Source organism: Pongo abelii, chromosome 20, assembly GCF_028885655.2.
Source record: "Pongo abelii isolate AG06213 chromosome 20, NHGRI_mPonAbe1-v2.0_pri, whole genome shotgun sequence".
NCBI lineage: Eukaryota > Metazoa > Chordata > Mammalia > Primates > Hominidae > Pongo > Pongo abelii.
This window is the reverse complement of record NC_072005.2, coordinates 41395610-41421010: the sequence shown is the minus strand read 5'-3', so window position 1 is coordinate 41421010 and position 25401 is coordinate 41395610. Positions and strand designations below refer to the sequence as shown.

General features: G+C 51.6%; 1 long non-coding RNA gene across 1 annotated transcript; it reads left to right on the top strand.

Moving 5' to 3' along the window:
* On the top strand, positions 1-13353 carry LOC129051946 (uncharacterized). The gene is made up of 3 exons (XR_008516524.2): positions 1-275; positions 4013-4119; positions 13205-13353. It is a non-coding gene; the product is annotated as an uncharacterized LOC129051946 (long non-coding RNA).
* Positions 13354-25401: the final 12048 nt, after the last annotated feature.

Genomic DNA, 25401 nt, shown 5'->3' with positions numbered 1-25401 from the left:
GGGTTTCACCATGTTGACCAGGCTGGTCTTGAACTCCTGACCTTAAGTGATCCACCTGCCTTGGCCTCCCAAAGTGCTGGTATTACAGGTGTGAGCCACCATGCCCGGCCTCATGCCCCAATCTTTGACCCTACTTCTGTGACCACACAACTGCACCAAAGCCACAGCCATGGACACCTCAGAATTGACAGCCTAGGACTCCATCTGTGATGCCACATACCTGCCCTCTAGGGCAGCCGACGGGGACATGGGTCATAGCCTCTCCTAGCCAGCAGGTACAGGAGGAGGAAGGGACCTTGATGAGGATGGTCTGGCCAGGCTGGGGAGGAAGGGGGGTTGGGGGTGGTGTGGGGATGGTGAGGTGGTCACGGAGGGAGGGTGCGGCTATGAGTTCTGAGATAAGACCCATATAAGGATGAGTATGGGGGATCAGTGGGATGACCCAAGTGAGACTCTTAACAAAGACCGGAGAGAATGCTTGCAGGGAAGTACTGGCCATTGCAGAAGCAGGAACAGGGATGCGGTCACCCCCAGCCAGGAAGACTCCATCCTTACACTTGTAGCCCTCAGCATGGGGAGTGGGGAGCCCTACCACCTCTTGCACACCTGGGTTCACACACAGGCTGTGGTGGCTGTGCCAGGAACACAGCCTGGCTTTGGAGAGGTGGCTTGAGAGGCTCAGGCAAGCCAGGGACCCACCCTGTATTCAACCAGCACCCCCAGATGGCATCCTCCCAGGAACCCTCCCCCTTGGATTAATTATAGCAGCAATAATAACAACTGTCATTGACTGGGCAGTGTCTGCATACCATGCAGTGTGCTAGCTACTTTCATGTGCCCTGGATATGACAAACATGGCTTCCTTGCTCTTTTTTTGGAGAGGTCTTGCCTACTATTCCCAGCCTCTGTTGACAGGGAGCCACGTGGTCCCACCCAGCATCATGGGTCTGTGGGGAACCTGTCAGGGATCTCTAGTAATGAATGCCTTTTTTGCCTTCCCCACCTCTTTTTTTTTTTTTTTTTTTTTTGAGACGGAGTCTTGCTCTGTCACCCAGGCTGGAGTGCAGTGGCTCGATCTCGGCTCATTGCAACCTCCTCCTCCTGGGTTCATGCGATTCTTCTGCCTCAGCCTCCCAGGTAACTGGGATTACAGGTGCACACAACCATGCCAGCTGTTTTGTTGTTGTGGTGGTTGTTGTTTTTCACATTTTTACTAGAGACGGGGGTCTCACCATGTTTGCCAGGCTGGTCTCGAACTCCTGGCCTTGGGTGATCCACCCGCCTCAGCCTCCCAAAGTGTTGGGATTACAGGAGTGAGCCACCACGCCTGTCCCTCACCCTTCTAATAGTAATACTTGCACCTCCTTTTTGGCAGCTGCCCGTACTTTCAGCATGTGCACTGAAAGGATTCCATATCCAGGATCCAGTGATGTGTACAGGACCCAGGGCTGCCTAATCAGCTTATTTCTCACGCCTCTGGGCCCCAATCATTGGCCAGGCAAAGCCTATCAGAGGCAACCCTGGGACCTTTGCAGGAACCGATGGCAAAGGGTGTTAAATTTTCTCCAGGGGCTGTGCATAGTGGCTCATACCTGTAATCCCAGCAATTTGGGAGGCCGAGGTAGGTGGATCGCTTGAGCCCAGGAGTTCAAGACCAGCCTGGGCAACATGGCAAAAGCCCATCACTACAAAAAGCACAAAAATTATCTGGACATGGTAGCGTGTGCCTGTAGTTCCAGCTACTTAGGAGGCAAGGATGGGAGGATTGCTTGAGCCCAGGAGGTTGAGGCTGCAGTGAGCTGAGATCACACCACTGCATTCCAGCCTGGGCAACAGAGCAAGACTCTGTCTCAAAAAGAAAAGAAAAGAAAAGAAAAGAATCCTTCCTGATAGAGTGGCCACATTGTGTTCACATGACCCTACCTCTTGCCATAGATGGTTAGGTCAGAGCTGGACAAAAAGTGTGTGTGTTCGGGGGGGCAAGAGGTCACCAATCTATAGCAAAAGGCAAGACAGATTCCCTCCACAAGCACGTCAACCTAGAGGCAAAAAGAGATGGGGGGAGTGGAGGATGGTGACCCAAAAAGGGTAAGTCAGGGTGGGGCCAGGAATCCGTGAGGCACATGAAGGAGACGTGGATGTAGAGACTCCAAGTTGGCGAGAATCTGTTAAATCCATGAACAAATGTTCAGATGCCAGCTATGCCATGTTTTAGGTATGTGACATTGGGCACATTCCTTAATCATCCATGCCTTGGTTTCCTTCATCCATAAAATGTAAATGGGAGGATTGATTGAGGGAGAACAGGGCTTAGAACCGAGAGAGCACTCAGTAAAGGTCAGCCGTTCTTTTTTTTTTTTTTTTTGAGGTGGAGTCTTGCTTTGTCACCCAGACTGGAGTGCAGTCACGTGATCTCGGCTCACTGCAAGCTCCGCCTCTGGGTTCATGCCATTCTCCTGCCTCAGCCTCCCAAGTAGCTGGAACTACAGGCACCCGCCACCACTCCCAGCTAATTTTTTGTATTTTTAGTAGAGACGGGGTTTCACCGTGGTCTTGATGTCCTGACCTCATGATCCGCCCGCCTCTGCCTCCCAAAGTGCTGGGATTATAGGCATGAGCCACTGTGCCCGGCCTCCGGCTAATTTTTGTCTTTCTAGTAGGGACAGGGTTTTGCCATGTTGTCCAGGCTGGGACTCCTGGCCCCCTGTGATCCACCCGCCTTGGCCTCCCAAAGTGCTGGGATCACAGTGTGAGCCACTGTGCCTGGCCTTTTTTTTTTTTTTTTTTTTTGAGACAGGGTCTCACTTTGTCACCCAGGCTGGAGTGCAGTAGTGCCATAATAACTCACTGCAGCCTCCAAATCCTGGGCTCCGGTGATCCTCCCTATTCAGCCTCCAGAGCTGTGGTTGGGACCACAGGCACACGCCACCACACCTGGCTAATTGTTTAACTTTTTTTGCAGAGACAGGGTCTTGCCATGTTGCCCAGGCTGGTCTTGAACTCCTGGGTTCAAGCGATTCCCAAAGTGGTGGGATTACAGGCGTGAGCCATTGCACCTGGCCAGATTTTGCATTTTCAATAAGCTCTGGGTGTTGCTAATGCTGCTGGGGGGCTTTAAGAACTGCTGTCTTCAAATAGCCCCTGATGTAGGTTGTGTGCCCTGTAAGTGTTAGCTAAGAAAGAAAATCAAATCTGTCTCCCCACAAGAATATGTGCAGTACTTAGCTGGGTGCAGTGGCTCACGCCTGTAATCCCAGCACTTTGGGAAGCTGAGGCAGGCAGATCACCCGAGGTCAGGAGTTTGAGACCAGCCTGGCCACCATGGTGAAACCCCATCTCTACTAAAAATACAAAAATTAGCCAGACGTTGTGGTGAGTGCCTGTAGTCCCAGCTACTCGGGAGGCTGAGGCTGGAGAATCGCTTGAACCCAGGAGGTGGCGGTTGCAGTGAGCCGAGATTGCACCACTGCACTCCAGCCTGGGCGACAGAGCAAGATTGTCTCAAAAAAAAAAAAAAAAAAAAAAAAGATATGTGCAGGACTCTATCTGTTGGTGCTCTATCTCCAGCCTATGCCCAGCACTTAGTAGGTCCTCAACCCATACCTATGGAGTCACTACAGACCAGACCCAGGTCTCTTGTGGGCCCTGCCTCATGCTGGCTCTGTCCGCTCTTGGGTGGAGACTCATGGCAGAGGCCCAGGCCCTCCAGGACAGCACACTGGTACCAGCCATCAGCTCACAGGCAGGCATAGGGCACTTTATGGTCCCCAGGGATGCGGTCCACTTCGGCCATGCAGGCCTGGAAGAAGAGCTCTCTGGTGACAGGTGTGTGTGACAGGGTGCCAGTGGGTCCCTGGCTAGGCAAGAGGCTGCAGGCACTGGACCACATCGTGTCCGTGCCAGGGTCCTCGGTGGCCGCCGGACAGCCTGACCTTGGGCAAAGACACGGCGGGGCGCAGGGCTCGGGCCTCAGCAGCTGCCAAGTCATCCACCTGCTGTCTTACCTTTGCAGTTGCCATGGAAGCCACAGGGAATCAGAGGTCAGAGGCAGTGTGCCAGGACTGGTGCGGGAAGAGTGGAGGGGGATCAGATGCATGTGAGAAGGAACATGGGGGTGAGGTATGAAGAAACACGGGACTGCGGGGGAGGGGAGAGCCGAGGCGAGGGGGTTGTAGGCAACACTCAGGATGGGCATTGTGGAGTACGACCAGCACCACGACAGGAAGTCAGGGGAGGGCCGTGGAGACAAAGGGAGGAGGAGAGAGAGTAGTAGGGTGGGCAGGGCGGTGCGGGGAGAAACAGGGATTAGCATTAGGGACAGGGGAGGGATCTAGAGCCAGGGAGGAGTCTAGAGAGACTAAGAGGACAAGGGGCTATTCTGAGAGGAAGGGTTGGTGGTGAGGGAGGGGCAGGCAGGGAAGGGGTTTGGGGAGGAGCCAATGGCAGCTGTTGGGGAGAGGGGTCACTTCTAGATGTAAGAGGAGGAGAAAGAACGGGGAGATGAAGACTTGGGGCAGGAGAGAGTGGTGGGGCGTGCTGGCGTGGTGAAGCGAGGGAGGAGGGGAGTGGGAGAGACACAGCGAGACTGGGCTGCATGGAGCAGAAGGTGCGGCCAGCAGGGGACTGGCTTTAATCAGAGCAGGGCTGGCACTTTAGGATGGGTTAAGGTCCAATGTGGACGATGAGGGCCAGGCACGGCAGCTCATGCCTGTAATCCCAGCACTTTGGGAGGCCAGTGGATGAGCTGTGGTCAGGAGTTTGAGACCAACCTGGCCAATATGGTGAAACCCCATCTCTACTAAAAATATAAAACTTAGCTGGGTGTGGTGGTGCACACCTGTAATCCCAGCTACTCAGGAGGCTGAAGCAGGAGAATTGCTTGATCCCAGTAGGCGGAGGTTGCAGTGAGCCGAGATCGTGCCATTGCACTCCAGTCTGGGCAACAGAGTGAGACTCCATCAAGAAAAAAAGAGAAAGAAAGAAAGAAATAAGGAAAGGGAAAGGGAAGGAGAGAGATACAGAAGTGCAGACGGGAGAAGGGAGGAGAAGAGTGGAAATTAGGGTGTTAGCAAGGGGAAGGGAAGGAGTGCATCAGAGAGCCATACCCAGAGATCCTGTCCACCAGAACAGAGCCGCGAAGGTGCTAAAATGAGGTAAATGACAGGACAAGGGCTATCTTGACTGTCCCTGGTTACTGAGGTCCACACCAAAGTAGTGGCCATGCACACACAGCAGCAGCACATGGCAGAGGCCGGACAGTCCCAGGTCTCTCACCAGCACCACCTCGAAGGGCCGCACACCCCACAGGCAGCCCAAAACCGTGCAGACACCCAGGAGCCCAAATGTAGTGCTCCCAAAGGCGTGGTCATGGAGTTGCCTGAGGCTGTGCAGAGGCCTGGGGCCTCCTAAGGGATGTGGCAGGGTTTGCAAGCCACCAACATTGGCAGGCAGCAGCACCAGATGGTGGGCAAGTGGCTGCCATGGGCCCACCCTCCATGCAGGGGGTGCTAGGATCTGTCATCTGGTGCCCCGCAGGGGTGGGACTGGAGAGCTCAGCTTAGACAGAACTGAAGCTGGAACCTCAGATCAGTAAAGCCCAGGTGGCTAACCGTGGTTCAGAGGCACTGATGGGTCTCTGGGATGGGTGAGGGCTTGGGGGCTGGGCCATGATCAGGTTCTGAGTCCCTGAAGAGATAAGGACTGAAGGGCTGGGCCATAATCAGGGCTGAGATTGGGGAAGCATATGAGCTGGGGGCTGACTTTAATCAGAGTAGGGCTGACACTTTAGGATAGGCAATGGTCGAGGTCAAGTCTGGACCATGACTGGGGAGGGGGTGAAGCCGGCATCATGGGAAGTACAAGGTCTCAGGGATTAAATGGTGCAGTGAGGGTCTGCCATCCTGGGATAGGCAACAGCTGAGGAGCTGAACTCCAGTCGGGAGTGGAGCCAGGCTCCCCAGATGAGCAAACCCAGATGAGCATGTGGCAGGGTCCAGCACCCAGACACATCTCCACCACTCCGTGTTGGAAATAGGGACCTGGTGCCAGCAACTCATGACACAGCTGGAAGGGCCCCAGGGCATCCAGGAGGATGCCATAGATGTGAAGAAAGTGGGCCAGGGTGCTAGTGGTTGGCAGGCTGGCACAGGATGGTGGTCATGATGGCATCTTGCCAGAAGCATTTGGACACCCAGACAGCCCACCAAGCAGCCACAGGCCCAAGCCAATATGTCCTCAGGCAGCTTGGTGCTTGCCTCAACTCTGGGCACCCAGGGACCCCCCCAGTGTAGTCAGCACCTAACCCTACCCCTATTGCTGCTGGTAGCATCAGTGTCGCATGGATCCCCGGGTGTAGGTCCCACACAGGCCAAAGGGGCAGCTGGCCATGGTGTCCCAGCTCTGGCAGAAGATGAGTGCACTGTTGCCTGGAGCCCAGAAGTGCAGATTCTTGCAGTCACCATTCACCTGTGGGGAGAGGGCAGGTCAAGCTAGAGCTTGGGGGCCCAGTGTCAGTACCAAGGATGCCTGGATCCCTGCTTTTAGCAGGGTTCTGGGGGGCCGGTTGAGGCGCTAGGGGTCTGTCCACAACACCTAGAAATGCTTGGACTGCTGTTCATGATCCTGACCACCCTTTTCAACAAATCTTGAGAGGAGAGAATTATGGATTCTGGAGGTTGGGGCTCTAGTATTCCTCAATTCGAATTGATATAATTTATGTACAAAATAGGCTGGGTGCAGTAGGTGTTGCTTTAATCTCAGCAATTTGGGAAGCCAAGGCGGGCCAATTGCTTGAATCCTGGAGTTCGAGGCCAGCCTGGACAACACAGTAACACCCTGTCTTTCCAAAAAACAAACATACATATTGACTTGCACCTGTAGTCCCAGCTACTAGAGAGGCTACAGGGGCAAGAGGTGAGAGGATTGCTTAAGTCTAAGTGGTCGAGGCTACAGTGAGCCGCGGTCCCACCACTGCATTCCAGCCTGGGCAAGAGTGAGACTCTGTCTCAAATACATACATACATACATACACACATACATACATACATACACACACACACACGCATATAAAATAGAACAGTTCTCAGCACATAGTTGGTGCTCAATAAATATTTGTCGAACTAATGCATGAATGAATAAATGAATGAGGTTCATAGGTGATGCTGGTCTATAAGCATTCCAAGAATGCTGGACTTTCTAAGTAATGGCAGGAGTTCTAGGGTGCTGTGATGACTGGTACTGGGCAGGGGGTGGGCCCACAGCAGCTACAAATGCCTGAACTGCTGTCCATGGTTCTGATCGTTGTTGTCCACAGCAGTTGTGTTTGGCATCTAGGATTTGTGGGGGTGTGAGGGTTTGTAAACATTGGGGATTGGGACTTTAGAACTCCTGGATCCTATATGGGGGTGCCCAGGACCTGGACTGAGAGTGTGGTCTGAAATTCAGTTAACATACTTAAAGAAGCACTTCAAATAGTGCCTGGAACACTGTAGATACTCAATATATGGTTGTTGAATGAGGAAGTGGAATTATTGGCTCAGAACTGGGTTCCAAGATCCCAGAGTCTGACACCTCTGGTACACTGGGGCTTGCCCTTGAGATTCTAGGATTTTGTTTTTGACAGAGTCTTGCTCTGTCGCCCAGGCTGGAGTGCAGTGGCACAATCTCGGCTCACTCCAATCTCCATCTCCCGGGTTCAAGCGATTCTCCTGCCTCAGCCTCCCTAGATTCCGGGATTACAGGCACCTGCCACCACACCCAACTAATTTTTGTATTTTTAGTAGACACGAGGTTTCACCATGTTAGCCAGGATGGTCTCAAACTCCTGAACCGGTGATCCACCCGCCTCGGCCTCCCAAAGTGCTGGGATTACAGGCATGAGCCACCTTGCCTGGCAGGACCCTGTCTCTTAAAAAAGGAAGAAGCAGCCTGTGTCGCAGGCACAAGTATGCCCGCAGGACAGTGGTGACCCCCAGTGGGCCTGCCTGTGGGGGGTCTCTGGACAGGATAAGCCACATGGCTCATAGTGACTGTTTTCGGGGCACTCAATAGCTGCAGGGGCAGGAGTGGGGATGGAGAAAGACAGGAAGGAGAAGGTATTCACATCAGGACTCCCAGGTCTGGTTTCCGAGACCCAAGCATTTGGCCACCCCTATAGTGCAAATGTCCCTGCTCTCAGCTTCCAGGAATCCCTACCAATATCCTGTGGTCCTCACCCCCTAGAATGGAGCTCTCTAGGTAACAGACCCAGCAATCCCCACCTCAGAGTAAAGAAGTCTCTGTGCTAAGAAACCAGAAGTCCACTCCCCAGAACATAGAAGTCTGGCTCTGGGACAGGTGTAGTGGCTCACATCTGTAATCCCAGCATTTTGGGAGGCCAAGGTGGGAGGATCACTTGATCTCAGGAATTAGAGACGAGCCTGGGCAACATAGGAAGACCTCATCTTTACAAAAAAATATTAAAAAATTATCTGGGCATAGTGGCACATGCCCGTGGTCCCAGATACTTGGGAAGCTGAGGAGGGAGGATGGCTTGAGCCTGGGAGGTTGAGGCTGCAGTGAGCTATGATAGTACCACTGCACTCCAGCCTTGGCAACAGAGTGATACCCTGTCTAAATAAATAAATAAGTCTGGCTCTGGGACTCAGAGCGCTCACCCCAGATACTGGAGTTGTCACCACCTAGAATGGACCTAGGTGTTCTAGTCTCTAGAACCTGAGAACCCAGCAGTCCCAGCCCTATAGCCAAGTTGTTCCCATGCCCAGGACCCAGAAGCCCTGGCCCCAGACCCAAAGAGCCCTGTCTCCGGGCCCTAGAATTATTTCCCCCGCATCCCCCAACTCAGCAGTCCTGTCCCCAGGACCCAGAGGCTGTCCCACTCCAGGGACCCTACACCCTTGCCCCAGGAATCAGCCTCCAGTAAGGAGTGTCATTCCTAAGTCCCAGAATCCCCTTTACCCAGCAGCCTATAACCCTTTCCCTTGAAGGGTCACTCACGGCAGCCAGCCCAGAAGCTCGAGGGCTCAGTGTTGACACTGAGGCCTGACAGGGTGCACACGGGCATGGAAGCACTCCCAAAGCGTAGGCAGGGAGCTGGGGAAGAGGCATATCCAGGCACGGCGCTGGCCTCGAAGGGTGTAGGTGTCACAGTTGGTGGCAGTGGCTAACGGGCCCTTTTGGGGCTACAGGGACAGCACAGGGCCGCCAGTCTCCTGTGGGGACTCAGGCTTGGCCCAGGGTATCAGGTGGCTGCGCGGCCCAAATGCACGAAGACCAGTGGATCTGGACTGCCCATGTCATGGTCCTGCCTGACTGAAGTCACTGCACAGTCTGCCTTGTGTGAGTGGCAACCTTCAGTCACGTGCAGTGACGTGTGTGCTGCCGGTTGTAAAAGAGATGCAGTGTGGGCAGTTCTTGCTCCAGACCTGCCTCTGCCCATGTTTCTGAGGTGTGGAAGTACAACCACAGCCATCTGTTGCCCAGGATAACTGACAGCCCCAGCTGCTGTGGGTTCCCCTGCAGGAGTGACCAAGAGCTGGGGTCTTCAGAGGGGCTGAATTCCTGAGCATCTGGGGAGGGGTGGATGATAAGGAGGTTGAGGGGGTTGGATTCTGGGATATTGAGAGTGGGGCCTTTGCAGATCTAGGATGCCCCACCCTTGTCTACTAACCAAGAATCTTTCTTTTTCTTCTTTTTTTTTTTTTTTTTTGAGACAGTCTCACTCTGCCGCCCAGGCTGGAGTGCAGTGGCACGGTCTCGACTCACTGCAAGCTCCGCCTCCCGGGTTCATGCCATTCTCCTGCCTCAACCTCCCCAGTAGCTGGGACTACAGGCGCCTGCCGCCACGCCCGGCTAATTTTTTGTATTTTTAGTAGAGACAGGGTTTCACCGTGTTAGCCAGGATGGTCTCGATCTCCTGACCTCGTGATCTGCCCACCTCAGCCTCCCAAAGTGCTGTGATTACAGGCGTGAGCCACCGCGCCCAGCTAACCAAGAATCTTTGTGTGTGTGTGTGTGTGTGTGTGTGTTTAAGTAGAGATGAGGTTTCGCCATGTTGCCCAGGCTGGTCTGGAACTCCTGAGCTCAAGCAATCTGCCCACCTTGGCCCCCTAAAGTGCTGGGATTGTAGGTATGACCCACCATGCTCAGCCTCTAACCAGGAATCTTTTTTTTTTTTTTTTTTGAGACAGTGTCTCACTCTGTCTCCCAGGCTGGAGTGCAGTGGCAAGATCTTGGCTCACTGCAACCTCCACCTCCCAGGTTCAAGCGATTCTCCTGCCTCAGCCTCCTGAGTAGCTGGGATTACAGGTGTGCACCACCACGCCAAGCTAATTTTTGTATTTTTAGTAGAGACAGGGTTTCACCATGTTGGTCAGGCTGGTTTTGAACTCTTGACCTCGTGATCTGCCCGCCTGAGCGGGATTACAGGTGTGAGCCACCATGCCTGGGCTTTTTTTTTTTTTTTTTTTAAACTGGGAGTCTTGATTCCAATATCCAGATTTGTCCTCACACAGTACTTGCAAGTCCTCTTCTCAGGAATCTAGATGAGTAATCCTACCAAGGAGCCAGGTGTGCCCACCTCATCCAGTAAGCAGGAGAGCCTTCAGACAGGACCCAGGGTCTTCCCCCATTACCAAGAGCCTCCACCTGTCCTTCCAGATCAAGGGGTACCTCCTCTCTCCCAGTCGATGATTTCCTTATTTTGCCTCACTTGGTGGTTCCCAGCCCACATTTCTCCTGCGTTCACTTCCCCCACCCTGGTCCAAGCCCCATCATCTCCTGCCGGGACTACTGCAGCAGCCTCCTCACTGTTCCTCCAGGCCTCATTCCTTCACAAGCCCTGTAATCTGTTCTCCACTGGCAGCCACAGGGATCTTGTTAGTGTCTGATATAGTTTGGCTATTTGTCGCTGCCCAAATCTTGGCCGGGCGCGGTGGCTCATGCCTGTAATCCCAGCACTTTGGGAGGCTGAGGCAGGTGGATCACCTGAGGTCAGGAGTTCGAGACCAGCCTGGCCAACATAGTGAAACTCCATGTCTACTAAAAACACAAAAATTATCCGAGTGTGGTGGCATGCGCCTGTAGTCCCAGCTACTTGGGAGGCTGAGGCAGGACAACTGCTTGAACCTGGGAGGCAGAGGTTGTAGTGAGCCAAGATCTCACCACTGTACTCCAGCCTGGGCAACAGAGCGAGACTCAGTTTCAAAAAAAAAAAAAAAAATTATAAAATTCCAATTAATTGAGGAAGGAACACAGGAATGTCAAGTCCTTGGGAAAAGAGGAATCATGTTGGTGAGAGTGTAAGTCTGGAGCCCTGAGAATCTGAAGGCTCTGGATACCTGGGGTGGGGACTGCTGGATGCTGGGGAGCCTTAAGAGCACTGGGGGGCGTCCTGACCCCTGAGTGGCAGGGTGAGCTCCCAGGAGGTGTGGAGGCGGGTATGCAGCATCATGGCTTCATGTCTCGGGTCCTAGCTTCGCATATTTTCTGTGCTTTCCATATATTAGCTCATCTAATCCTCACTATAGCCCTATGAATCAGATCTTTTCATCATTCTCATTTCACATATGAAGAAATTGAGGCCCAGAGAGGTTAAATAATTTATCCAAGGTCACATAGATATCAAGTGCCGAACCGGAATTTGAACCCAGGCCACCATTGTTTTTCTATAGTGGTGCTGAGGGGTGGCCTAGTGTGGCAAGCCATGTCTCATGAACGCAGGCCTCCATAACAACTGTTTTAGCACTGACTGTGTGGTTGGGTTAAATACTAAAAGCTGATAGAGGCCAGGAGCGGTGGCTCATGCCTATAAGCCCAGCACTTTGGGAGGCTGAGGCAGGAGGATCATCTGAGGTCAGGAGTTCGAGACCAGCTTGGCCAATATAGTGAAGCCCCGTCTCTACTAGAAATACAAAAAAAATTAGCTGGGCATGGTGGCGCACACCTGTAATCCCAGCTACTTGGGAGAGTGAATCTGGGAGGAGGAGGTTGCGGTGAGTTGAGATGGCGCCACTGTGCTCCAGCCTGGACAGCAGAGTGAGACTCCGTCTCAAAAAAGAAAAAAAAAAAAAAAAAACGCTGGTAGAGCCAGCGTCTATACAAAGGCTGGAATGTAACAAAAGCCCACCAAGAGTTTAGGTCAGGCCTTTCCTGGCCCTTGAGGCATGACAAGATCATGAAGGAATTCCTTTTTTTTTTGAGACAGAGTTTCACTCTTGTTGCCCAGGCTGGAGTGCAATGGCGCGATCTCAGCTCACCACAACCTCCACCTCCCAGGTTCAAGGGATTCTCTTGCCTCAGCCTCCCGAGTAGCTGGGATTACAGACATGTGCCACCATGCCCGGCTAATTTTGTATTTTTAGTAGAGATGGGGTTTCTCCATGTTGGTCAGGCTGGTCTCGAACTCCCGACCTCAGGTGATCCTCCCGCCTTGGCCTCCCAAAGTGCTGGTATTACAGGCATGAGCCACCACGCCCAGCCTCATGAAGGAATTCTTAACAGGACCCATTTAAGATTAAACAAGTTTTATTGGGGGTCTGAAGGAACTCCCCAGACCTTCACAAACAAGCTTTATTGGAGACTAAAGGAACTCCCCAAGCCTCCATGATTTAGCAGGAGACAAGATAAGGGTAATCAGCCCAGCACCTGGACCCATTTAGATGAAGTAAATTTACTCATGTAAGTGTGCGTTCATCTAAAAACATAAGTGATTAATTTCTTCTAATATAGCCTAGAAGGTATATAAGCTCTGGAAAACTTCATAATTTTGAGTTGATCTGGGGATAATTTCCGGGCCTTCTCCCTGTAATCAGTTACAGACATAAAAATTCTCTTCTTTCCCAGTTTATTTGCATCTCATTATTAGGCTGTGAGAATAAGCAGCCCAACCCTCGGTTTGGTCCGGGTACACTAGTACATCATAACCTTCATCAGGTCCCCCCAACCAGCAACCCGAATTCAACATACTGTAGCCCCCACAACCTTCTAACCAGAGCAGAGCCCCTAAACCTTCCTGGAGGAGAGATTTGGGACATGCTAGTGGCTGCATGTGGTCCTAGGATATGTTCACAGCTCGGGAAATTTGGAAGCTTCAGATGCCTGTGTCAGGAAACGATAAACACAGCAAACACCCCCTCATATGACACTTACCATGAGTTGGACTCTGTTCCAAGTGCTTTTCCTGTGTTAACTCATTCTCACCTCACAGGAACCTGCTGAGGGAGGAGCTAGAGAGCCACAATCCCTTATCTACCATCTACAAATGCAAACAACAACAACAACAACAAAAAGACCTGAAGACTGAAGAAGTTTTGTGTGTTTGATGTTAAAACTCAATTATCAGCAAAAGCTAACCTGAACTCATGTGTGGCTGCTATAGTCTTAATTTATCCTGCTTTGTGTGACTATTCAGACATTTCACTGCAAAGATATTAATGTTTGTGATTATGTAACACATACTGGGAGTATTATATAATATGTGGCATTTGCCTGGTATGACCATTCTAAATTCCAAAATCTGAAATGCACCTGGCCCCAGACATTTTAGATAAGGGACTTTGGACCTGTGTAATTGCATCTTTTTTTTTTTTTTTTTTTTTTTTTTTTTTTTTTTTTTTTTTGAGACAGACTCTCACTGTGCTCCCCAGGCTGGAGTTCGGTAGCGCGATCTCAGCTCACTGCAACTTCTGCCTCCCAGGTTCAAGTGATTCTCCTTCTTTAGCATCCCCAGTAGTTGGGATTACAGGCGCCCACCACCACGCCCAGCTAATTTTTGTATTTTTAGTAGGGATGGGATTTCACCATGTTGGCCAGGCTGGTCTCGAACTCCTGACCTCAGGTGATCTGCCCGCCTTGGCCTCCCAAGGTGCTGGGATTATGGGCATGAGCTGCTATGCCCGGTAAACAATTTTTTTTTTCTTTGAGACAGAGTCTTGCTCTGTCACTCAGGCTGGAGTGCAGTGGCACACTCTGCTCACTGCAACCTCTGCCTCTTGGGTTCAAGTGATCCTCCCACCTCAGCCTCCCTAGTAGCTGAAACTACAGGTGAGCGCCACCAGGCCCAGCTAATTTTTGTATTTTTAGTAGAGACGGGGTTTCACCATGTTGGCCAGGCTGGTCTTGAACTCCTGACCTCAGGTGATCCACCTGCCTCGGCCTCCCAAAGTGCTAGGATTACAGATGTGAGCCACTGCCCTGGCCTATATCATTGCTTCTATTTTAGAGGTGACAAAAATGACCTGCCAGGCATGGTGGCTCACATGCCTGTGATTCTAGTGCTTTGGGAGGCAAAGGACGGAAGATTGCTTGAGGCCAGGAGTTTGAGACCAGCCTGGACAACATAGCAAGACCCTGTCTCTACAAAAAAATTTAAAGAGCCAGGCATGGTAGTGTGTGCCTGTGGTCCTAGCTACTTGGGAGGCTGAGGTGGGAGGATCACTTGAGCCCAGGAGGTTGAGGCTACAGTGAGCTATGATGGCACCACTGCACTCCAGCCTGGGTGACTAAACAAGACCCTGTCTCGAAAAAGAAAAAAGCTCCCAAAATTGATGGACAGAGAAGGATGGGGTCTCCCAAGATCCCATACATTGTGATTTTTATCTGGATAGAGCCACACTCGTGCTTGACAGCAGAGATGGTAATACCAAAGATGCACCCTGTGACAAAGCACATGGGCTGCCTCCCTTCAGGACAGGGGACCCACAGTTAGGAGGCAGGGAGGCTGCTGAGGAGGGACTGGGGGCATCAGCTCAGCATGTAGGTGCAGATCCCAGGCATGGGGAACAAGTGGTCATTGAAAATCTAGATGTATACTGGCCAGGCATGATAGCTCACGTCTGTGATCCCGGCACTTTAAGGAGGCTGAGGTGAGCAGATCGCTTGAGGCCAGGAGTTTGAGACCAGCCTGGCTAACATGGTGACACCCAGTCTCTAAAAATACAGAAATTAGCCAGGCATGGTGGTGCATACCTGTAATCCCAGGTACTCGGGAAGTTGAGGCAAGAGAATTGCTTGAGTTTGGGAGGCAGAGGCTGCAGGGAGCTGAGACTGCGACATTGTACTCCAGTGTAGGTGACAGCAAGACCCTGTCTTTTTTTTTTTTTAAATGGAGTCTTGCTCTGTCGCCCAGGCTGGAGTGCAGTGGTGCGATCTTGGCTCACTGCAACCTCTGCCTCCCAGGTTCAAGCAATTCTCCTGCCTCAGCCTCCCGAGTAGCTGGGATTACAGGGACCCGCCACCATGCCCGGCTAATTTTTTTGTATTTTTAGTAGAAACAGGGTTTCACCATTATTGGCCAGGCTGGTCTCAAACTCCTAACCTTGTGATCCGCCCGCCTCGGCCTCCCAAAGTGCTGGGATTACAGACATGAGCCACTGCGCCAGGCCCGACCCTGTCTTTAAAAAAAAAAAAAAAAATCAGGCCGGGTGCGGTGGCTCATGCCTGTAATCCCAGCACTTTGGAAGGCTGAGGTGGGCGGATCACCTGAGATTGGGAGTTCAAGACCACTCTGACCAACATGGAGAAACCCCATCTCTACTAAAAATACAAAATTAGCCTGGTGTAATGGCACATGCCTGTAATCCCAGCTACTCAGGAGGCTGAGGCACGAGAATCGCTTGAACCCGGGAGGTGGAGGTTGCAATGAGCCGAGATCGCGCCATTGCACTCCAGCCTGGGCAACAAGAGCAAAACTCCTTCTCAAAAAAAAAAAAAAAAAGAAAGAAAGAAAGAAAAAAAAAAAGTCTCGATGTATGGTAGCCCAGAGGCTCAGCTGGTGGCCCCTGTGATGGCCCCCTGTCCTTTGCTACAGACAAGTCCTAATTTTGCCACAGCCAGAGTCTTTAAGCTTGGTTTAGTCACTGTCACCACCTTGAGCCCCAGCTTGGCCATGAGACAGTTCTGACCCAGACACAGATACTGTCTTGGTTTTGGACATGGTTGTAGACAATGGTTAGCTATGGGTTTGGTAGGTGGTATAGGTGCTGGTTCAGCCACAGCCAGAGCTGCAGGAAGTGGTTCTTTCACAGTCACAAGTCGAGGCACTGGTGCAGCTGCAGCTACAGGTTCAGGGCAGGGTTCATTTACGGTCACTTGTGCAAGCCCCAGATGAGCCATGGCCACAGGTTCAGGCTCAGGTCCCCCCAGGAGCACAGGCACAAGCCTTGGCTCAGCTTCAGGTGTGTTGTTTGGTCCTGTTGCAGCCACTGCCATGGTCTTAGAGCTGAAGATGGATGCTGTTTTGGAGTCCTGCCATCTTGGAACTGGACGAGGTCTCAGACTCACATGTGACCTGAGTGGTGGGCACACATTTAGACTTTTTCCATTTATTTATTTATTTATTTATATTTTAAATTAGTTTTTTGTTTTTTTCTTTTTTCTTTTTCTTTTTTATTTTGAGGCAGGGTCTGGCTCTGTTGCCCAGGCTGAGGTGCAGTGGTGTGATCTCAGCTCACTGCAACCTCCACCTCCTGGACTCAAGCCATCTTCCCACTTCAGCCTCCTAAGTAGCTGGGACTACAGGTGCATGCCACCTGGCTAATTTTTGTATTTCTTTTAGAGTCAGGGTTTTGCCATTTTGCCCATGGTGGTCTCCAACTCCTGAGCTTAAGCAATCCGCCCATCTCTGCCTTCCAAAGTGCTGGGATTACAAGTGTGAGCCACTGTGCCCAGCCACACTCTTAAGTCTGTGCTTCACAAGCTGACATGTGGTCCCATCAGAGCATGTACGGCCCTCACAGGAGACCTGGAACTGGAGTGGCATCACCAGGGAAGACTAGGAGGGGATGGGACTCTATGAAAGGGCTCACTTCCTCCTCAGTCAGAATATTTGGAGATGAGGTGAGGGAAGGATGCAATATAATTGGATCCTGGAATTTAGCCTCATCCCCGACCTGCCTTCATACCCAAGGCCTCCAGGGTCCCTGGCACTGGAAACTCAACATTCAGAAGCTATCAGTGTTCCCAATTTAAAATAAACTGGGTCTGTATGTATCAGCAGATAGAAAAGAGTGGGACTGAGGGACAAAATGATCAGCACAGCCTGGGTGTAGAATAGGTCTGCAGGGAGCTCGAGAGCACAGGCTGCATCTGAAGACAGCCAGATGCAATTATGTGAGAGCATCTCTATGCCAGTGCAAATGTACCGTGCATTGATTCTGGCCATCGAGGACTTCAACTTGCCACACTAAGCAGACTTGAGGGTAGGATGTGAGAGTGTGTGTGTGTACGTGTGTGTGTGTGTGTGTGTGTATGCTGTGGGGAACTGGAGACATATATTCCTTCCTTCTTCCCAGGAAGAGATGTTATTTATTCACTGCTATCAGTGCACGAAGCTAGCCACCTACAAAGTGAACTTTTTTTTTTTTTTTTTGAGAGAGAGTCTCACTCTGTCACCCAGGCTGGAGTGTAGTGGTGTGATCTCAGCTCACTGCAGACTCCACCTCCCGGATTCAAGAGATTCTCATGCCTCAGCCTCCTAAGTAGCTGGGATTACAGACATGCACCACCACACCTGGCTAATTTTTGTATTTTTAGTAGAAATGAGGTTTTTCCATGTTGCTCAGGTTGGTCTGGAACTCTGACCTCCGGTGATCTGCCCACCTCGACCTCCCAAAGTGCTGGGATTACAGGCATGAGCCGCCGCGCCTGAACCTAAAGTGAACTTTCAAGAATAATCTTGTGTTCTGTAGAACTTTGCATATTTTCTATCACAATGGAATATAGAAAAAAAAAAAGACAGAATATAGAGTTTTCGTATGGACTGAGCTAGAGTGTCAGCTCCCTGAGAGCAGGGATGTTGTCTGTGTTGTTCACTGTTGCATCTGCATTGCCTAGAACAGGCCTAGCCTGAAGAAAATGAAAAAAAAATTGTTGCAAAATAATACTGGCAAATATTTACTGCATGCCAGACATTGTTCTATTAAGTCATTTAAAAAATGCTGGCAGGGTGCAGTGGCTCACCCCTGTACTCCCAGCACTTTCTGAGGTCAAGACAGGAGGATCACTCAAGCCCAGGAGTTCGAGACCAGCCTGGGCAAGATGGTGAGGCCCCATCTCTACTTTTTTTTTTTTTAATTAAAAAAAAAAAGGCTGAGTGTGGTGGCTCATGCCTGTAATCCCAGCACTCTAGGAGGCTGAGGTGGGCGGATCACCTGAGGTCAGGAGTTCAAGACCATCCTGGCCAACATGGGGAAACCCCATTTCTACTAAAAATACAAAAATTAGGTGGGTGTGCTGGCATGTGCCTGTAGTCCCAGCTACTTGGGAGGCTGAGGCAGGAGAATCACTTGAACCCGGGAGGTGGAGGTGTAGTGAGCCAAGGTCTTGCCATTGTACTCCAGCCTGGGCAACAAGAGTGAAACTCCATCTCAAAATAAATAAATAAATAAATAAAAATAAGGCCAGGTGCGGTTGCTCATGCCTGTGACCCCAGCACTTTGGGAGGCTGAGGCAGGTGGGTTACTTGAGGTCAGGAGTTCAAGACCAGCCTGGCCAACATGATGAAACCCCATCTCTACTGAGAATACAAAAATTAGCCAGGAGTGATGGCAGGCACCTGTAGTTCCAGCTACTAGAGAAGCTGAAGTGGAAAGATTGCTTGAACCTGGGAGGCGGAGGTTGCAGTGAGCCGAGGTTGCGCCACTGCACTACAGCCTAGGCAACAGAGTGAGACTCCATATCAAAAATAATAATAATGATAAAATAAATAAATAAATAAAAATAAAAAATTAGAGCCAGGTGTGGTGGCTCATGCCTGTAATCCAAGTGTGTTGGTAGGCCAAGGTGGGTGGATTGCTTAAGCCCAGGAGTTTGAGACCAGCCTGGCAACATAGCAAGACCCCATCTCTATTTCTATTAAATAATAGGAATAATAAATAATTTAATTTGAAATGCCACAACAACCTTATGATGTTCATACTATTATCCACCTTTAATAGAGGGGAAGTAGATAGTCAGAGAAATGAAGTGACTTGTGCAGAATCACACAGCTTGGAGCAGGATTTGCATCCAGGACTCTTGGCTCCAGAGTCCAGCTCTGAGCTGTTATAAATAAATGAATTGAAGTCCTTGTCTTCATTTCTAAGAAACCCAGCCTCTCTCTCTGAGCATTCCCTCACTTTTCTCTCATCTCCCTGGTCTCCTGCTGTTTCTCAGGACCGGAAGAGGTTGAATGGGATTTTAGGGTTACAGGAAAAGCCCAGGTCCCGTGGCACAGTGTGTTCAGAACCGTGGTCAGCGTCCAGTCTCACTGAGTCTTCGCCCAGCGCAGCGCCCTCTGAGACAACACGCCTGTTTCCCAGCAGCCCAAGCAGGCTTGGGGTTCACAGCTGACATCTGTTCAGGGTGTGGCCTTGGGCAGTGATTTCACGCCTTAAACCTTCAACTGCCTTCTCTATGAAATGAGGATAACAAAAAGACCTATCTCTAGGATGACTGTAAGGAGAACATTATATAACGTATGTACATTATTTATAAAAGCACTTGCCACTTAGCACATAAGTCTAGACTACTTTATAAGTCTTTGTAAGGTGGTACAAAACACAAAACAAAACAAAACCTCCCACAACCAAAAAGGTGGTTAAAAGCTTGCACTGTGGACACAGACAGACCTGGGTTCAAATCCAGACGCTGCCACTTTCTAGCTGTGTGAGCTTGGCAAGAGACTTGATCTCTGGTCTCGGCCCCTCTCCCCAGGGAAAAGCAATCATTACAATATTATTATAGGCCGGGGGTGGTGGTTTTCACTTGTAATCCCAACAGTCTGGGAGGCTGAGGCAGGTGAATTGCTTGATCCCAGGAATTTGAGGCCAGCCTGGGCAACATAGCAAGACCCTGTCTGTACAAAAAATAAAAATTAGCCAGGCATGGTGGTGCACACCTGTAGTCCCAGGTATTTGGGAGGCTGAGGCTAGAGGATCATTTGAGCCCACAGGTCAAGGCTGTAGTGAACCACGGTTATGCCACTGCACAGCAGCCTGGGTGAAAGAAAAGGACCCTGTCTCAAACAAAATAAATTGGCCGGGCAGAGTGGCTCACACCTATAATCCCAGCACTTTGGGAGGCTGAGGTGGACAGATCATCTGAGGTCAGGAGTTCGAGACCAGCCTGGCCAACATGGTGAAACCCTGTCTCTACTAAAAAAAAAATACAAAAATATTAGCCAGGAGTGGTGGTGCTGCACGTCTGTAATCCCAGCTACTCAGGAGGTGAGGCACAAGAATCGCTTGAACCTGGGAGATGGAGGTTGCAGTAAGCCTAGATCACGCCACTGCACTCCAGCCTAGGCAAGAAAGCGAGACTCTGTCTTAAAAAGAAAAGGAAAAAAAAAACAGGCCAGGCGCAGTGGCTCATGCCTGTAATTCCAGCACTTTGGGAGGCCAAGGTGGGCGGATCACCTGAGGTCAGGAGTTCGAGACCAGCCTGGCTAACGTGGCAAAACCCTGTTTGTACTAAAACTACAAAAATTAGCCGGGCGTAGTGGCATGCGCCTGTAATCCCAGCTACTCGGGAGGCGGAGGCGGGAGAATCGCTTGAATCTGGGAGGCTGAGGTTGCAGTGAGCCAAGATAGTGCAACTGCACTCCAGACTGGGCGACAGAGGGAGACTCCTTCTCAGAAAAAAAAAAAAAAAAAAAGAACAAAAAAACCCACAATATTATTAGACAGTCAACCTCAAAGACAAGCGGGAAGGTCAAAAGAAATAATGCACAGAGTTATGCACTCATTACTAGCTATTATTATTTTATCCCTTCTCCCACCCCACTGTTCACATTTTACACTGTAATAAAAAGGTGTGACTTTGGGCAATAATTTCCTCTCTGAGCCCAGTGCCTGGCATATGATGTGGTACACATTTAACAAATTACAACCATTACTATTCCTTCCGCGAATGTTTGCTGAGAGCTGGGCACTGTCACAGGTGCTGGAGATTTAATAGTGCACAAAATCTTTTTGTAAGAATCTGACCTCACGAAGCTATGTGGGGTGATAGAAGTGTTCTAACAGCTTCATTTAAGTGAGGGTTACACAGGGGAACATATGTGAAAATTCATTCAGGTTGGAAACTTTAAATTGTTCAGTTAACTGTGTATCTTAAAACTTACAACATGCCAGGTCAGGCACAGTGGCTCACGCCTGTAATCCCAGGACTTTGGGAGGCCGAGGCAGGTGGATCACCTGAGGTTAGGAGTTCGAGACTAGCCCGACTAACATGGTGAAGCCCCATCTCTACTAAATACAAAAAATTAGCCGGGCATGGTGACACATGCCTGTAACCCCAGCTACTTGGGAGGCTGAGGCAGGAGAATTGCTTGAACCTGGGAGGTGGAGGTTGCAGTGAGCCGAGATTACGCCATTGCACTCCAGCCTGGGCAACAAGAGCAAAACTCCATCACAAAATAACAACAAACAAACAAACAAAAACTTGACAACAGGCCAAACACCGTGGCTCACACCTGAAATTCTAGCACTTTGGGGGGCTGAGGCGGAAGGATCCCTTGAGCCCAGGAGTTCAAAATCAGCCTGGGCAGGGAGACTCTGCCTCAGTTTTTTTTTTTTTTAAGGTTATTAAACGGTTAAAAAAAATCATTGCCCTTAAGGAATGTATGTGTTGTAGACAGATAATAGAAAAAGTAATTATACAGAAAGTGATATATTCTGTGAAAAAATTCTGGGAAAGGGCTAGGTAATGTTGGGGGTGGGGGATTACAACTTTATTTTATTTTTGAGACGGAGTCTCACTCTGTCGCCTAGGCTGGAATGCAGTGGCACCATCTCTGCTCACTGCAACCTCCGCCTCCCGGGTTCAAGTGATTCTTCTGCTTCAGCCTCCTGAGTAGCTGGGATTACAGGCACGCGCCACCACGCCTGGCTAATTTTTATATTTTTTGGTAGAGATGAGGTTTCTCCATGTTGACCAGGCTGGTTTTGAACTCCTGACCTTGTCAAGTGATTCACCCACCTCGGCATCCCAAAGTGGTGGGATTACAGGCATGAACCACCTGGGGATTGCAATTTTAAATTGGGCAGTCAGGTTGGCCTCAGTGAGGAGATGACATTTGAGCAAAGGCTTGAAGGAGGTGAGAGAGTGATCCACAGGGATATCATGGGGACAGCCAGTGCAAAGGCCCTGGGGTAGGAAGAAGAAAGTAAGGCAACCAGTGTGGCTGGAGTACAGTGAGGCAAGGGAGAGAGATGAGTTGAGCAGTGTGCTGGGAACACATCATGTAGGAACTCTTAAACCACTGTAAGGACTGCTTTTGCTGGGAGATGGGATAATTGCCTAGGAGATTTTGAGTGGAGGAGGGACAGACTTGTATTTTAAAACTACCTCTCTGGGCCGGGTGCGGTGGCTCAGGCCTGTAATCCCAGCACTTTGGGAAGCCGAGGCGGGTGGATCACCTAAGGTCAGAAGCTCAAGACCAGCCTGGCCAACATGCTGATACCCAGTCTCTAGTAAAAATACAAAAATTGAGGGTCGGGTGGGGTGCAAAGCAAAAACAAAACAAACAACAACAACAACAAAAAACCACCAAACAACAACAACAACAACAAAAAAAAACCAACTACCTCTCTTATATAAGCAATGGAATGTAGTGTTATGATTTTCTCCAATCCTAATATCCACGAATCCCATTGCCGGTTCACCTACCCAAACCTTTGGGCCCTCAGGGCTGCTCATCTGCCGCCGGCTGCCCTACGGCCTGGGTCCTGAAGCTTGCGCCTTGGGCGATGCCGAAGCTAAACATGCCCATGGGCGCCCCGCTCCTCTCCAGGTCTTGCACTGCCCTGCATCTGCGCCCCTAGGCCACCTCAGTCCAGGCGAAGCCCTGAGCCGGGACCAGCCTTTGGTAAGAATGCTGCTCATGACGGGGCTCGGGGTCAGCAGGGACTGGGCGCCAGTGCAGGCCGGGTAGTGGCCGGCAGTCCAGGAGAACCGGGGCAGGTGCAAATTCCACGTTGGAAAAGTTTGGCTGAGCCATGCTTGCGAAGCTGCAGCTGAACGCGCCCACCAGGGCATAAGCGCGAAGGAGGGATCGTAGGTGTCAAACCCCGCAAGCCGCGGCGGCCTCGGCGGGGGTTGGAAAAACACCTCCACGCCAGCCGAAGAGCGCAAAGCCAGAGGGTGCACTGGTCCACCACAGAGCGCGGCACCGTGCCAGGGCGCAGAGCCCACGCACGCCCCATCGGCGTCGCAGCACCAGAAGCACAGGATACCCGGGCCACTAGCCTCCAGGAACACGCAGTCTCGGCGCCCGGGACGCTCTGGGGCAAAGTGGGGCACGGTGTGGAGACCACTCCAGCGATCCTGGGGCGGCGGTTGTCCGAACGCGTGGCCACAGGCCTTGCTTCTCGCTTGCAGACAACTAAGGCCAGCCAGCAGCGTGACAGGATGGGCGGCCACGACGCGGGTGCCGGATAGGTCTGCTCTCTGCAACTGCAGCGCCTCTGGAAGCCTTCAAGGCTCAATAGATGGGGCCAGCGGGCAGGGTGGTCTACGCAGTCCAGCAGAACAGGCTCAGGGGGCGTGAGGCGCCTCAAGAGCGTGGGCCCAGCGCCCGTTACCACTGCAAACTCCTTGTGCCGGTCGCCGGGCGGCAGCGACGGCGTCACCATTGAGTAGGGAGTGCCCAGCAGGTAGCGCCGCAGAGCCAGCGCCGTGTCCCGGGAGGCGCGCCCACGCGCGTTCACAGCCTCCACTCCCTCGGGCTGCGACGTCGCTGCTTGCACAGCGCCGCCTGCCGCGAGCCCTGCAGCTCCTCTGCCCCGGGCGGGCGCACCCACACCGTCGTGCCTGGCTGCAGGCGCGGGCGCACGGGGAGAGTGGCGCCCACGCAGGGAGCGCTGTCACCAGCATCGCCGTCGGGGGCCCCGTGGGTGGTGGCGACATATATAGCTGGAAGTTGGGCTTCTCAGCGCCCCCGTTTTCCGAGAAAGCCGTGATGAAGCGGCAGCCCTGGAAACATAAAACACAGACGTCCGTCGGGCTTGAGGGAACCAGGAGCCCAGAGGAGGCAGTCAAGAATAATCCGGTGGATTTGGAAGCTAAATGCGTCAGACTCTAATTCTGACTCTGCCACTTTCTCTCCCTCTCTCCCTCCCTCCTTCTCTCCCTCCCTCTCTTCCTCCCTTCCTTCCTCTTCTTTTTCTGTTTTAGAGAGGAGACTCAATCTGTTGCCCAAGCTGGTCTCCCAGGCTCACACGATCCTCCCACCTTGGCCTCCGAAAGTGCTGGGATTACTTACAGGCGTGAGCCACCTTGCCCAGCCGACTCGGCCACTTTCTAGCCAAGTGAACTTGGGCAAGTCACCTCCTTTCTTGGGGCTTCAGCTGCTGTGTCTGTAAAGCGGGTATTGGTGCACACTTCACAGAACGATGGGGAGCTTGATGTCAAAGCCATGGCATGAAGTCAGCTATATCAATATTAGCTTAAACTTGCTTCTTTTGCACCATCTGTCCCCAAAAGGCCTGCCCAGCCTCCTCAGAACCAGTTTTGCCAATCTCCTGGCACACAGCCTGGCCAAATAGCCCCTTGTCCCAGCTGGCCAGGGCCCTGTCCCAAGAAGTTCCACTGTGGCCAATCCCCTGTCACAGAGCCATGCCAGACAGCCTCCCAACCTGAGCCAGCACAACCAGCCCCTCCCTACCCCACACTCTGCTGCAAATCCAGACCAACTCACCAGCTTTCTGTGTTCCTTCTGGGGCACTCACCCTGTAGGAAACCCAAGGCACCGAGGCACAGCTGGGGGTGGAGGGAGATAGACTAATTAGTGTGGTTCCTCCTGCCAGCCTTCCCTCCAGGCCTCCCGCTGCAAGGGCAGTAGGGGCACAAGGGAGACCTCAGAGAAGGGCTCGGCCTCAGAGCCCAGGGCCCGGGGGTCACCTGCCAGAGCAGGGCTGAGGCCAACCACATTGCAGGGGCATTTATAGTCCTAGGTGCCTGGGCCTGGCCCTCAGCACCCACCCTGGGTCTGCACACAGATGTGCCCATTAGTATTGGCTCCAGCCTGACCTGGTGCCACTGATCATACAGAGGCCTAAGTATGGGGGTGCTGGGTGGGGAAAAGAGGGCAGATGGAGGGACAGAGAAAGGAAAGACAGATATGGGGAGGTGGGGACAGAGATCAGCATAGAGAGTAAAAGTGGGAGAGGGAAAGATACACAAAAGTTACAGTGAAGGCCAGGCACAGTGGCTCACGCCTGTAATCCCAGCATTTAGGAAGGCCGAGGCAAGTGGATCATCTGAGGTCAGGAGTTTGAGACCAGCCTGGCCAACATGGTAAAACCCCATCTCTACTAAGGACACAAAAATTAGCCAGGCGTGGTGGCGTGCGCCTGTAATCCCAGCTACTCCAGCTACTCTGGAGGGTGAGGCAGGAGAATTGCTTGAACTGGGGAGGTGGAGGTT